We start from the raw sequence: 16,782 nt of genomic DNA, 5'->3' as shown, positions 1-16,782 counted from the left end.
CTTATGCCAAATCTGCAGCTGCATAGATCCAAATGTCACACTTTTAAATTACTCTAAAACAAAATGACCTTTTTCCTCATGACACAATGAAGAGAAATATTTCAAATATGATTGCATAAAATGTATTTACATTATGGTAAGAACACCTGATCTGTACTTGTGAGTTTGGTAATAATTCATGGAAAGAAAAAGTTTGAATCCTCTTGAGGGAATAACTGAGAGAGCAAAATCCCAACCTCTTGTCATTGCAGGAGGCTGTGTTCTCAGCTTTGAACAGATGGAGGATTACTCCTCCCACAGAGAAAGAGAATGCTGGGTGATCATCAGTAACGAGGGAGTAAAACCAGTGTGTCAAGGATGCTCAAAGTCACTCAACAATTGTCATGTTATTTTGTCTGTGAAGTTCCAGGGTGAATCAAGACCTTGAAAAAATATCTGTCAACTTTCCATGGCTGTGACAAAATAATTGAGATATTCAGCTTAAAAGAAGGATTTTTTTGGGGGCTCATGGTTTCACTCCATAGTTAATTGGCCCATTGCTTGTGATGAAGAAGCATGTCATGGCAGGGAGCAGGTGGTGAAGCAAAACTCTCATCTCATGGCTGCTGAGAAGCAAAAGTAGGGAATGGATAGGGCAGAGGGCCCTGGTGTCCCTTCAAGGCCATGGCCCCTGGTTCACAAGGCCCTTGTTTAAAAGAACATCTTTTACTATTGTGTGGATGTTGCTCCTTTGTCAAAGATCACCTATTGTGTTTACATGGGACTACTTTTGATCTTTTTGTCAATTCTTTTGTCAATACCATATGTCTTGATCAATGTAGCTTTCCATACATCTTGAGGTCAGGTTGTCAGGCCTCCAACTTTGTTCTTCTCCCTCAATAATTATGTTGAGTCTTCTGGGTCTTCTCCAGGTCAATTTTGGAATCCACTTTGTCAATATCCACAAAGTAATTTGTTGGAATTTTGATTGAGATTGCATTGAATCTATAGAAGAAATTGGAAAGAACTGACATCTTAACAATATTGAGTCTTCTTGTGTTATTTCAGTTTCCATTACCATAATGAAATACCCAGGCTGAGTAAGACATAGAGGTTTATTTAACTCATGGTTCAGTACATTCAAGCTCATGGCACTGGCAAAAGCTCACCATTGATGTTAACCCTATGTTAGATAACATGACAATCACAGGAGTGTGTGCTACAGGAAGAGATCACATGACAGGAAAACAGAGCCAGTAACAACCTTCCAGTAGGCCCCACGTCTTAAAGATTCCAGCACTCTTAACATCTCCACTCGGGAACAACACACAAATCCCTGGAGGACAAAGCACATCTAAACCACAGCACTTTGTTTCCATGATCATGAAATATTGCTTATTTATTTAGTTCTTTGATTTCTTGCATCCCCTTGGTAGTTTTATTCATATAGATCTCATTCATATTTTGTTAGATTTTCATTTGGGTAGGGGGAAGTGTGCTAATGTAAAATGGTACTGTTTTAAATTTCAAATTCTACTTGTTCACTGCTGGTTTATAGGAAGGCGACTCAGTTTTGTATATTAACCTCATGTTCTGCACAATTTTGCTCTCATTGCTTGTTAGTTTTGAGATTGTGTGTGTGTGTGTGTGTTCTTTCAGATATTCCTCATAGATGATCACATATCATTTGTGAGCAGTTTTTATATCTTCTTTTCCAATCGGTATACTTTTTATTTACACTTTTTTTTTTCCAAATAGGACTTCCAGCACAATGTTGAAAAGCAGAGGTGACTTACAAGTTCCTTACCTTTTTTCTGATACTGAAGAAATCATTTTGAGCTTATCACCACCATTAAGTATAATGTTAGACATAGGGTTATTTTTGCAAACATACTTTACAAGTCGAGGAAAGTTCTATTCCTAGTTTACTGGAAATTATTTACTTATTTGCTTATATTGATAAAAATTATGTATTTATAGTGTACTACATGTTTGGAACATGTATACATGTGTAACTGCTAAATGAAGATAATGAACACATGCATCACCTCTCATACATTTGTTTTGCTTTGTAGTGAGAACCCTTAAAATCTACTCTATGCAATTTTCAAGAGTACGTTGTTCAGGGTGAGAGACAGGGTTCTTGTTACATTCTTCCACATATGGATATTCTGTTTTCCCAGCACTATTTGTTAAATAGGCTATCTCTTCTCCAATGTATGTTTTTGCTTCCTTTATCAAGTATCAGATGACTATCTGTGTGGATTTATTTCTGTATCTTCTATTTTATTCCACTGGTCTTCATAATCACCAGTGTATATAGTTCACTGAGAGTTTATCATGAATGAATGTTGGATTTTGTCAAATGTTTTTTCTGAATCTCTTGATGTTATCATGTAATTTTCTTCTTTAGCATGTTGATGTAATGATTGCATTAATTGATTTTTTGAATTAAATTTTTATACATGACAATAGAATACATTTATGCATTTTGATAAACATACATAAATGAAATATAATTTCTCATTTTTCTGATTGTACATGTTGTAGAATCACATCAGTCATGTGGCATTAATTAATTTTTGAATGTTGAAAGAGCCAAACATACCTGGAATAAATTCCACTTAGTTGTGATATATGGTTCCTTTTTAACATTGTTGGATTTAATTTACTAATATTTTGTTGAGAATTTTTACATCTATGTAAGATATGGTCCAGAGTTTTCCTTTCTTGTTATGAATTTTTCTGGTTTTGATCCTAGTATAATGCCGATCTCATAGAATGAGCTAGGAAGGATACCCTTGGTTTTTATCTTCTGAAAAAAATTGTACAGAATTCATATATGTTCTTCAATGTTGGTAGAATCCATTGGTCAACACACTGGGTCTGGTGCTTTCTGTTTTGGAAGATTATTAATTATTGATTCAATTATTTAATATTATGTGCCTATTTTGATTATTTCTTTTGTGGGTTTTGGCAGATTGTGTCTACAAATGATTTGGTCCATTTCATTAGGTTACCAAAGTTCTTCATAGCATCCTTGATTATCCTACTAATATCTATGGAATTGGTAGTGATTTCACCTCTTTCATTTCTAAAACTAGTAATTTTTGTCCTCTATTTTTCTTAGCCTGCTTATCAATTTTAGTGGTATTTTTAAAAACCAGCTTTTGGTTTCATTCATTTTCTCCATTGATTTTCTGCTTCAATTTCTTGATTTCTGCTCCTTACCTATTTCCTTCTGCTTACATTGGATTTACTTTGCTCCTTGTTTTCTAATTTCCAAAGATGGAAGCTTACATGATTGATTATAGTTCTTTTTTCTATAATCTGTATATTCAGTGTTTAAAATTTCTAAGCACTGCTTTCACTGCACCCACAAATTTTGATAAGTAATTTTTTTTTCTTCTTTTAGCATAGAATATTTAAAATTTTTTCTTGAAATTTCTTCTTCAATTCCTCTACTATTTAAAAGTGTATTTTTTACTTTCCAAGTATTTGCAGATTTTCTAAATATTTTTCTGTTATTGATTTCTAGATTAATCCAACTGTGATCTGAGAGCAGATATCTCTGATATCTGTGACCTGGTATTTTATGATTTCTGTTATTTCAAATTCGCAAATGTATGTTTCATGGTTCAGATGTGACCTGTATTGGTAACTCTTCCATGTGAGCTTGAGATGAATGTGTGTTCTATTGTTGGATACAGTTGTCTATTATATCCAGTAGAATGATGGAATGTTGAGTTCAACTATGTACCTAACTGATTTTCTGCCTGCTGGGATGGTGCATTTCTTTAATTCAAATATTATACTCTATTTTTCCTTGAGAAAGTCAAGTATCTATCTGGAGTGCATCTAACTGCAAAATTCAGAAAGTGGGAGCCATAGGGAGATTCCCAAATGCCCATGAGGATGGGTCTTGTGATGGCAGGAAGCCTAGTGATAGCATTTTGAATTTGGATATGGAGACCTGAATATGGATTTCAACTGGGAGATAATAAAGCTTTGAGAAGGTTGAGCTTAGTTCAGATGAAAACTTAGATTACTGGAAATTATTGGTTATTTAAAATTCATGTTATTAAGATAATTTTAACATTTCTGTTCTTCATTCTGGAAAAATCAAGAGAAGCTTTTGCTAGAAGTGTAATTTATCAGAAATTGAAAGAAACAGAAATGTAGTAAAGATATCACCAGTCGAAAGCCCGAAGTTGCTACCTCTTACCTCAAGGTTGGGAGTTACAACCAGGCCCTATCAGAAGCTACAATCAGAAAATGGAAAGCCAGAAATGGAGTGTTATGGGTAAGCTATGTCTCTCTTCTCCCAAATTCATATGCTAAATCCTAATCCCTGATATCTCAGAATATGGTTGTATAGGGAGGGAATAAGGTTATAGGTCCACCTCTGAGGAGCCCAGGAACCTTTTCTCTGCCTTTTATTTGCCTCACTTATCTCTATCTACAGACTGACTTTCTCTCATGGTGGTACACATATGACACAAGTGGCCTCTCAGTCTTGATTCTAGGTGACTTCTCCCAGCTTCTCCCAGTGCCTCAGACCAACTATGCAGAGTCTCTCAGCAGAAAGAATCTGACTAACTTGGTTGGGTGTAAAGTTCATCCTGGCATAACAACAGCTGTGGTTTGTGGAGACAGTACAAGACAGAGATCTGGAGACATGGAAACTTGGAATCCTTTCTTTCACCATAAACTTGAGTAGGTAATGACCAACTCAGATAAGGAGGCTGAGGCTAGGGCAGCACCTACAGGGAGATTGACTACAGTTATTCTTAGCCAAACCTTAAAGATAAAAGTATGAATATTAATCAAAAGCAACACAGTATGGCTCATTGGGGCTGGATCAATTAAAAAAAAACAAACAAAAAACTCCCTCCTTTTAACTGGTAAGTGGACAGCAAGATGGATTGTAAGGAGAAAATGTCTCCATAAACTTATTCCAGAAAGTCTGGAGACCATTCAACATGTAAGAAGTCAGTGATGACTTTCACCCCAACCATGGACAGAGTAGGACCACATGTCTTGCTCACTCATATAAACATATGCATAAAAACATACTTCTCAGTTTTTTCGTGATTTTTTTCTTCATTCTTAAATTCTATTATTTTGTTTTAAGCGAATAGAAAATATACATACTTGGGAATTGAATGAAAAGGATACATGTACTGTTTTGTTTTGTTTGTTTTGGTCTGTGTGCCCTGAAAGTTTGTCACAATCTATTTTCTGTTGCTATAAAAGAATGCCTTAGACTAAATGTTTTACAAAGAAAAAAGTTTTATTTTGGCTCATGTTTTTGGAAGCTGGGAAGTCCAAGATTGACCAGCTACATCTGGCAAGGGCCACAAACTATGTCATACAATGTTGGAAAAAAGTGGAAGAGGAAGAAGGCATGAGTGAAAGAGAGAAAACTCTAGGATAACTAATCCATTCCCAAGGGAAAGGTATTAATCCATTTGTGAGGGATCTATCACCATGTTCTAACACCTCCCACTTGGCCCTACCTTCTATCCTTGCTGCACTGGGGATTAAGTTTCAACATGTGAATTTATGGGATAAACACTGAAATCACAGCAGAGTTAACACAGTTACACATGTAATAAAGGTTTTCCCATGTCTCTAGAAAGTTTCAGCCAAGCAAATAAATATGCTCTATTTAAAAAAAGATACTTGGAGATTATAACAGTATTAACTAGTATATTTGCAAATTTCATAGAAATTTAATAGTGATGAGCTTTAGCAAAAGGGGTCATTTGTTTTTAAGATATGGGCATATTGTACAGTCACAGAGAGAAATGTAAGTGAAGCTGGAGACTCAAACACATTGGGTTTTTCTTATCTTCACCTATGCCTCTCATGCTTTTATTTCCTGTTTTCTGCTTCCCAGTTTCAAGAAGAAGAAAAGGTCATCATTGACAGCTCTCAGGAAAAACGAACATAAATACACATCTCTTTGTTCCATTTGCAAATTCACAGGGCAACCATCTGATTGACCTGGCTTGTTGATCCTTCTTCAGAACAATGAAGAGTGGCAAAGAAGCAGCACCTTGTAAGAACATGGCAGTTCTTATGTGGCCAAATTAATAGAAGTCACTTCCAGAAAAGTGGGGAGTAGTAGTTGAGAGGCATAGGCAGTGAGCTGGGGAGACAAAATTAGAGGTGCCTGTTTCCACATACAGTGGTCCCTTTATACAAGAAGTTTTTAAACCCTCATATAAAATGACAAACCTCTTATATTAAATGACAGTATTTACATTAGAACTATGCACATTCACCTGTATACTTCAAATCATCTCTAGATTATTTTGAATACTTAACACAATTCAAGTGCTATGTAAATAGTTATTATGCTGTAGTGTTTGGGGTATAATACAAGAAAGGTCTTTACCTATTTAGTACAGATGCAATTTTTTCCTGAATATTTACTATCTACAATTGGTTGAATCTGACGTTTCAGAGCCTCAGATGCAGAGGGTTGATTTTATAGGCAAAACAGAGAGAAAAAAGTCATAATTACATCATTAAAGGTAATACTTGGGACCATTTGAATACCAACCTCCATGGAGGAGAGACATTTTGATTTACAGTTTAAGGAAGGAATCATGATAGAATGAAGTATTTTGAAGTTTTATTTTCATATATTTATGTATTTCCTAAATTCTCTAAAATGAATCTGATTTTATCATTTGCTATAAACCATGTATTTAAAAATGATAATGGAGGTAATTCCGAAGATTTCAAGTTTTTCAGAGTTTTATTTTTGTTTTCTGATCTCTTATAACTTGTGCATTGAATAGACATGATACATGGGGTGCCATCATGAAGTCATTTAGCTTTATCCATCATTGTTCTTTTACATTGAATCAGTGGGGCTTGGTTTTCCCTCTCCTTGTATTAAACCTTGGGCAGTCCTATAATTTTTCAGATCTTTCTTAATACAAAAGATACAGATATGGGCACTTGCAATCTCCTGCAATATTCCAAACTCAAACTTGATGGGTGGAAGTAGAGGGTCTCTCCATCTGTGACTGCGGGGGCAGTTGGGATGCCTGCAGTTGAGGAAGGGGGACTAGAAAATGGATCCTTCTCTCCAAAGTCTCCCCTAACCTCTTCAATTTACTGACATGATTACTGGCACCTGCAGCTTGGCAGTTGCATGGTGGGTCATGGGAAAAAAGAGAGGGACCAAATATCAGGTTTCACCTGATCCTGTCATGAGTTGCCTTCTTGCATGCTGTTCTGGCAGATGTTCAAGGCAGATCTTTTCTGCCAAAAAGCTTTGTGTGGGTTCCTTGGAGGCTTTCTCCAGCCACCTGTGCAAGTGGGCATCTTCTCTGAAAGTTGCTCATTGGGAATGATGATTTCTTCTGGCTCCTTGTCTGTGATTTGCCCACAGTCCTGGGAATCCAGCAAAACTGCATCTTGATATCCCTCCAGATGGCCCTGTTGGACAAGATATAAAGGGACCCACAATGGCTTTCTCATAGGTGTGGACCTGAACTAGTCCACAGGAAACATTCGTGGCTCTTTGCCCTGGTGTTCTGGGGCTGCAGGCCTCCTCTGCTCAACCACAACCTTGTTCACCCTTCATATAGCTCAACTGAGAATCAGATACCAGTTTCCTGGGCCCCTGCTGCAAGGAACTTATACCAGCTTCTGGGAAGCTTGACTTGAGGACAAGAACACTTCTGCTTTCCCTTGGGCAAAGTGGGCACCTGGAATGCATCAATGGCTCTCAAAAGCCCTGTGAACAAACACTGCAGCCACCCCACACTCTGGCCTTTGATGAGGATGAAGATCGAAGTTTGTCACCACTGATTCATCCAGCATGCTTATTTGGGACTTCAATTGGCACTCACTTGATCTTTCTCATCTTAGGTTCTCAGCCCAAATTTCCATTTTTTATATCTCCTTATATACTAAATAATATCCTAGTTTGTTTTTGTTTTAATTTTTTTTTAAAAGAGTATTGCTGAACCCTTGAGAGCTGGGTTTTCTTGAAAAAATTAAAAAAATTAACTATACTTTGTTCTTGGTCCATGTGGCTTTTTTTTTTGTTGTTGTTGTTAACTAGACATGGGACTATTTTAGAGTTAAAACTGAAAACAATAATACTCTTCATTTATATAGCATTTTAGAGTTTAAAATGGAGTGCTTTCACATTGCTTATATCTATACTTTAGATAATTTTTCAAAATAAGGTGACACAGAAGAAAAATAACATTAGAAAAATAATGAAGCTATAAGTAAGGTACATCTTTGTGTCTACCTTAAATATATAGGCAAGTAAGAAAGTACATAAAGAATTTTAAAACTTTGGAAGAAGTTTTAACCTCCATCACAAAATTATAGTTTTATTATTTATTTCAAATATTCTTCTGGATTTCCTCACTGGCAGTCATGCTGTTAAAAACAATTAAAGATTTTTCTTGTCTTATCCCGAAAGGGGGTATTCAAGCTTGATGACTAAACCCAACAAAGCTGTATTTTCATGCTTCACAAGTTCCCTGGTGTTGATTGTGTACACTGGCTGCTCTCCAGGGGATGCAATCACTCAGAGAGAGAGAGTCCGGCAGGTGAGTCGGGTGAGGACACTCTAAGCAGCCTTTAGTGCAGTGTTACAGACCAAGCCATCCATTACCTGGGCAATATGTGTTTACTGCCCCCCACTGGACTGGTCCCTTTATTTGGAAAAAAAGACTTATTAATGATGGAACCTTGGTTTTTCAGCCACACACACACACACACAAAGACTATTTAAGAAAAATATGTACTGTGTCCTGCTTTTCCTCCTCCTTCCTCTCTTTCTATTTTATTCTTTGCATAAAAGGCCCACTCAGACTTCAGAGTAGCACAGCACACATCTTAGCATTTGCCTGATGACTGAACCTCTATGCTTCCCCTTGCCGAAAAGGAGGTTACTAAAATAATGGACAGAGGTGAAGGTTGTCCATTTTACCAACTGCCCTTCCTCTTCATGCCTGGGAGACACATGCAGAGTTCCCTGCAGGCTGCCCAGCACTCCAGCCTCAGTGGTTTCTGCCCACAGGGAGTCACCAACCTTTCTGAGGAAGTGGACTAGTCTTAGTCTCTAGCTTCTGATGACTTCTTCAATTTCTTAGCTCTGAATATAATTTAGGAAATCTGACAGGAGAAAAAGCATTTCTTAGTGAGTGATAGGGCATATCAAATCCCTCTGCCTGGACTGCCTCCCTTGCCATGCTGTGCAGCTTCCTAAAGTGAGGTCAGGCTGGACATCACCGTCTATCACCTTCTCCAACCCACGTCCAGGCATGCTTGGGCTCTCATGATTTAACAGGGGCACTTTCCTTCCCTTAGATGTGGTAAGGCATGGTGAAATCCATGCTTGCTACACCTTTCGGTGTGACCTGGATCATCCAATACAATGTTGATTCATCTTTTAATTACTTTTCAAGTTTATGCCTCTAACAAATGTTTACTGATGCTTCTGTAGCACAGAGAGTGGGGTTGGTTTCTTTGTCTCATGTATTTGAAGAATAAAATCCAAGGACACAGGTTGGTAACAAAGTCACAGGATTTACTAGAGTAATAGAAAGAAAGCAGAGCTCCCAAAGAGGGAAGGGCTCCAAGAAAGGAATATAGAGTGGCTATTGTCTAGGGGTTTACATAGATCTATAGGTTTTAGGAAGTCAACCCCCTGCCTACTCCTGGGTAAGGCCTTCAGTATGCATGAGGTATTCATGCAACCTTTAGTCCAATCAAAATATCAATCAGACATTTTTCTTCTTTGGAGCATTATGGACTCCAGTCACGTAGGTCCTGATTTAAAAATAGACTTTTAATAAGTTTTTTAAGCAAATGTCTGCAGGTGCTGTTTGTGCTCTACTGCCCAGGAAGTTACCCTCTCTGCCCAGCTTTCTCTCTCCTTCCTGACAGCACTTCTACATGACAACTCTTGTGCCCTTTGATCAAGGAGGTCCATGAAAGGATTCCTATCTTTAAAGAACTGACAATTCAGTAGAAAGTCTGTGTTTCTTTCTGGATGTGCTACCCCTTGTGCTAAGAATTTGGGGTATTCAGTGCCTCTGGGCTGCTTCAAATCCTCTCAGCTCCAACTACAACTGCAACCACCCACATGGTGCAGGCTCTGAATGACTTTGGGAAGTGAGGCCTTGTGGTGCCTTATATCTCCACAAGCCCATGTTAAGAACTTCTCACTTCCTATCCCAGGGCTTCTCAGATGCTATGGCCTGGGTCTCCCCAGGGTGTCTGCTTAGCATGTAGGTGTAAGTAACCTGGATGTTCAGGAGTAACTTCGGTGGGATACCTGGACCAGAAGGTGATAAGTTCTTCCCATTTTCATTGCTTGACTGAGAGAGCAAATCAGAAGCAATTCCACATTCTGGAAGATCTTGCAGTGATTAGCACTACCATCAAGGCAAAGGATATAGGGAGCGTGGACCCATCATAATCCATTCAATTCCTAGTATAGCTCCTACATGGTCCAGATAGATCATGGTAGATGCCAAATGGATTATGAAAATGTAAAGAAAAGATAAGTTGCAATGGCTCTTCTGGGTATGAATTTTTTTGGCATAGATTGTGCTCCCTTTTGGTACTTGGTATGTAGTTATTGATCTGGCAATGACTTTTTCCCAGTGGTTGTCAATGAAAAAAAATTTTTAAAAGCTTGCTTTTACAGGTAAGTACACCAGGGCTTTCTTGAGCTGGCCTATGTTAACTTGTCTGATTCTCTGTCATAATGTAGTTTTGATTTGCATTTCCCTAATTGCGAATGATGTTGAAAATTTTTTCTTATATTTGTTGGTCATTGGTATTTCTTCAAGAAACCTCTGTTTAATTTATTTGCCCACTTATTAATTGGGTTATTTGGTGTTTTTTTTTTTTAATTTCTCTACATATTCTAGATATTAATCGTCTGTCAGAAGAGAAGCTATCAAAGATTTTCTTCCATTCTGTAGGTTCTCCATTCACATTCCTAATTGTTTCCTTTGCTGTGCAGAAGCTTTTTAATTTGATGCCATCCCATTTATCAACTCTTAGCATTATTGCCTGAGCTTTAGGAATCCTATTGAGAAAGCCAATGCCTGTGCCTACATGATCTCGTGCCTAGGAGTCTTGACCCCTTATTTTCTTTTAGGAGTTGCATAGTTTTTGTTCTAATTCCTAGGTCTTTGATCCATTTTGAGTTGAGTTTTGTGCAAGGTAAAACATAAGGGTCTAGTTTCAGTCTTCTACATGTGGATAACCAGTTGTTCCAGCATCATTTGTTAAGAAGGCTCTCTTTTCTCCAGTGTATGTTTTTGGTGACTTTGTCAAGGATCAGATGGCTGTAGATGTGAGTGAGTTTGTCTTTTATTCTGTACCATTGGTCTTTATATCTGTTTTTATGTCATGCAGTTTATGTTACTATAGCCCTGTAATATAATTTGAAGTCAGGTATTGTGATGCCTCCAACTTTACTTTTTTGGCTTAGGAGTGTTTTACTATTCTGGGTCTTTTATTCTTCCAAATGAATTTTAGGACTATGTTTTCTAGTTTTGTCAGGAATGTCATTGTTATTTGGATGGGGATTGTATTAAATCTGTATATTGTTTTTGATAATATGAGCATTTCAACAATATTAGTTCTGCCTATCCATGAACATGGGTGTTCTTTCCATCTTTTGAGATCTTTAATTTCTTTCTTCAATGTTCTATACTTTTCATTGTAGAGGTCTTACACTTCCTTTTTAGATTTCTTCCTAGGTATTTTTTTAAAGCTATTGTGAATGGAATTGTTTTCCTGATTTCTTTATCAGCAGATTCATTTCTGGTATATAGGAAAGCTATTGATTTTTTAATGTTGATTTTGAAACCTGCTACTTAATCAGATTTGTTTATTAGCTTTAGCAGCTTTTTAGTGGAGTTCTTGGATCGTCTAAGGGTCATATCATCTGCAAACAGTGATAATCTGACTTTTTTCTTTTCTAGTTTTATCCCTTTTATTTCATTTCCTTTACTAATTGCTCTGGCTAGAATTTCCAACACTATATTAATTAAGAGTGATGAGAGTAGGCATGTTTGTCTTGTTCCAGATTTTAAAGAAAATGCTTTCAACTTTTCCCCATTTACTGTGAGGCTGGTTTTAGGTTTTTCATACACAGCCTTTATGATGTTGAGGTAGGTTTTTTATTCTGTATGCTAGGCATTTTAATTATAATGTGTCATGGAGAGATTTTGGTTCTGAATGTGTCCCCTATTTGGATATCCATCTCATTCTCAAGATGTGGAAAGTTTACTGTTATTATTTCTCTGAATAGTTTGTTCATTTCATTAACCTGCATCTTATAACTCTCCTCAATCCCAATGATTCTTATTTATTGTGTCTTTCATTTCTAAGACTTTGATTTGGTTCTTTTATAATATCTCTACCTCCTTATTGAATTTCTCATTTATGTTCTGCATTGACTTCCTTAATCCATTCAGTTGTTTTTCTGTGTTCTCTTGGAATTCATTGATCATTTTCATAATCATTCTTTTGAATTATTTGTCTGATAATCCATCCACTTTAATATTTAGGGGTCAGTTGCTGGTGAGTTATGACCCTTAGGTAGTAATGTATTACCTTGCTTTTTCATATTTCTTGTATTCCTATGTTGGGAAGTGTAATGCGGAGGTATTTCTCTTCCACTCTTGTGTGTGGGTCTTTTTAGGCACAACCTTCACTTGCCAAAGTGTCCTAGAGTGATCATAGGTGTGGTATCCATAGCCTTTATGTCAATTCTCTCTCTCTCTTTTTTCTATAGTGAAGCAGCAACTCCTTGCTGAGATGCTTCCTCCTTTTATCTGTTAATAGTTGCAACCTGCTAGTTCCCAACTTCTGTAATTATACTTGCTCAGCAGCTGTAGTAGGAACCAGAGCTGCCTGGAGAAAGGGATAGAAATCAAGGCTACTTGCATGAGAAAGTCTTGAAACCCTGAACTCCATACTATATAAAAGATACTGGGAACAAAGGGCTGTGCTCAACTGTCAGAGCCCACACTGGTGCTGAATAAACCTTGCTTTTCTGCATCTCCATGCACCACTTGTCTCTTTCCATTGCCATAATGTTCTGTATTTTTCCATATTTTCTATAACAGTAGCACTGGATGTTTATGAGAGGGACTGGAAAACCCACCCTATTTATTCCTAATCATTATTCCTGACCATTAGTTTTAGTTTTGGTCTCTTCTATTCTTTGTATTAAAGTACAACTGAAGACTGAGTGTTGTTAATTTGTATGGGGAGCAAGGTGTGCTGTATTTTAGCTGAGTTTAGTTCAGCAGCAATCTCTAACCTGTGAACTTTTAGTATCCCTGTAGGTTTCCAACCCTTCACAGAATAGGGAGAAGCAAACAATAGCTACAACCAACACAAACAATACACAGCATTAAAAATAAATACTTGGTTCCTATTATGACATCTACAACATTAACTACCACACATACACAAACAAACCCTCCCAGGAATGGTGTGTCAGCAATTTATGACAGCAAAAACAATAAGTAACCATGAACTTGATCTGGCATTAAAGAAAACAAGAGGTGTCAACTATGTAATCTACAGCAGTAAAAATTGCAACAGTATGGGTTATAGTAACCACTTAGTTCAAAAGATGGTAAAAATACAGTACATTAAAAGAATATGTGATGGGAAGGTAGAAGAGAGCTTACAACTTTAAAAAGTGAACAGACAGAATGCAGAAGAGGGATGGTTATAAGAAAGGAGGAAAAAATAGGAAAAACAAAGTAAAAGGGGAGGGAGGGAAGGAGAGAGAGAGAGAGAGAGAGAGAGAGAGAGAGAGAGAGAGAGAGAAAGAATATATTTGGCTGTTAGCAGGAGAAGAGAAAAAATAAAAGAGGCAAACAAAAACAAAAACAAAATTAAAAATGAAGGAACCGTCTCCATTGAGGTGGTCAAAATAGTCAATGAGAATGGATGGTCACTGCCTATGCCCGACTGTCCATGCCCAGCTGTCCCACTTTCCATTTTCTTTTTGGATAAGTACTGAGATAAACAGATTGAGTGAGTGAGCAAGGCTGGGGATTGTTAAACCCTTCTTCTTTTTGTGTTGCTCACCAAGCTGCAGCTGGAGTGACCTAAGACTGAAGCTGATTGAAATAGCTCTCAGCTTCCCTTCTCATTAGCACAAGATAGGATGGAATGAGAAGTACAGCCAGTTGGAGTTTGGTCTCCATAAAAGAGATGGATGCACTCCCAGGGTGGGGCCATAGCAGAGTCCTATGAGGAGAGTTCCTGTGACTGGGGCTTACATCTAATCAGGGTTTAGGGCCTTTGTTGGGTGGTATCTGCTCTAGAGAGATTAGATCAACACACCCCTAGGGGCCAAGAGTTGCCAATTTCTGTCAGCAGTCTGGATCTCAGGAGTCTCCCAAGAATTCTACTCATGGGGCAGGGGAGCCAACTCTCCACACACTGTGCTATCCAGGAGCTCAGCCTCCCTGAGACTATTCCCTGAGTGTGTTCACACCCACCTGTTCAAATTCCTGTCCCACTCCAGCTGGTCTCATAAGCCTCCAGACTCAAAGGAAAAGCAAGTTGGATTCCTCTTCACCTTTCTGACTTGAATTCCCCTGGGTACAATCTTCTCTGGCCTGTTCCACTCATGTTCTGCTAGGTACATTCTAGGCCACAATTTAGGCACTTCCCAGGACAGTATGGTAGTGTCTGCTGTGATCTTCTGGCTACACTGCGGCAGTTGCAGTGTAGCCTCAAGATGGCTCCCCCTTCAACTCTCCACTGCCAGTTGAGAAACACAAAGCACTTTTCAGACACCAGTTCACAGTGCAGTCTCTGGACCCTGAAGTTCAGGTTGCTTTTCTTTTTAAAATATTTATTTGTTCTTTTTAGTGATACATGACAGCAGAATGTATTTTGACATATTATACATATATGGAGTGTAACTTCCCATTCTTTGGTTATACATGATGTAGAGTTACATTGTTTGTGTATTCATATATGAAAATAGGAAAGTTATATCCAAATCATTCTACTATCTTTCCTATTCCCATACTCCCTCACTTCCCTTCATTTCCCTTTGTCTAATCCACTGAAATTCTATTCTTCCCTTCCCCATTTATCATGAGTTAGCATCCACATAGCAGAGAGAAATATCTGGCCTCTGTTTTTTTGGGGATTGGCTTATTTCACTTAGCAAGATAGTGTCCAGTTATATCCATTTACCAGCAAATGTCATAATTCCATTCTTCTTTATGGCTGAGTACTATTGCATTGTGTATATATACCACATTTTCTTTATACATTATTCTGTTGAAGGTCACTTAGGTTGGTTCCATAGCTTAGCTATTGTAAATTGAGCTGCTATAAACATTAATGTGGCCATTCACTATAGTATGCTGATTTTAAGTATAGACCGAGGAGTGGAATAACTGGGTCAAATGGTGATTCCATACCAAGTTTTCTGAGGAATCTCCATACTGCTTTTCATAGTGGTCGCACCAATTTGCAATCCTACCAGCAATGTATAAGTGTACCTTTTTCCCCCACATCCTCGCCAACACTTATGGTTACTTGTATTCTTGATAATTGTTCCGGCTGCTTTTCTGATCTCAGTTTTTCTGTACCGAATCTGTCCATTATATTTCTGTGTTCTTCCTCTCTCTGTGGTAAACCAGTACTGCTGCTGTCACAACCAGTGTGGCTCCAATGTACTCTTTGTTCTTTGTTCAATGCACCCAAATTTCTGAGCCTATAAGACACTCTGATTGTCCAATATTGAACTTTAATAAAATCCCTCTTTCACCCACCTCACTGAGAAGTAATACACCTGCTGCCTGAATCCTGAGCCACAGAACAACTAGGAATGCAGCCTTCCTCTAACTCACCATCTTGAATCTCCTAAAAGTACATCTTAATGACTCACCACATACACACAGGAAAGGTGACTCTGTGAAGAGATTGATGCTTCAATGAGCTAGACTGAGTTATGAGTACATTATGTGTGATATATACCTGAACATCACATTGCATACTTAAATATATATAATTTTTAATTAAAATATAAAGTTATACAAATCAAATAAATGAACATAAAATAGCATACAATTTAAATTGTCAGCATCAATAATTAGGAACACCAAGGTGTTAGTGTTGGTTGAAAGTTTCTGCAGCAGCCCCAATACAAAATTACTCCAGAACACCATTTTCTGTAAAAATGGAGATTAGACTATGTAGTGACATTGTAGATCTTGAATAAATCTTTAAAAAAATTAATTTTAAGAAGCTATAGGTGGCTGTAAATGGCATAGTGAAATATAGTTTGAGGGCTACAAAAATATTTAGAAATGCACCTGTTAAATTGTTGTTGCAAATATGTTGCCATTCTTCTATAGGAGTTATATTAGTGTTTAAAAGTCACCCAAATTCATTACTTCTTCATGTTGCTATCCCATTAAATTCACGAAACATGCCATGTTTATCAACCAACTTCAACTATAAATTTAACTTAGTAGTGGGAATGAGTGCTTACTACAATCTTTAAATTATGGATGCTTTATAAATAATAAAAGGCTATGATTTTTTTCAATATTTAAAACTTTGAAAAAGGATATTATATCTAAAAATGGAAAAAGAAAAATTAATTTTGAAAGTTGATATTTGGCCATGTATTCTGAGATGTGTAATCAAAATGAATCTTCTTCCTTCTTTTTCTAGTATTTTTACATTTGAGAAGTTGGTTTCAGTGTCAGGAAACTGCAATTTGTTTTACCCTAAATACTATAA

The sequence above is a fragment of the Sciurus vulgaris genome, assembly GCF_902686455.1.
Source record: "Sciurus vulgaris genome assembly, chromosome: 13".
Taxonomy (NCBI): Eukaryota; Metazoa; Chordata; class Mammalia; order Rodentia; family Sciuridae; genus Sciurus; species Sciurus vulgaris.
Note: the sequence above shows the minus strand (reverse complement) of the source record.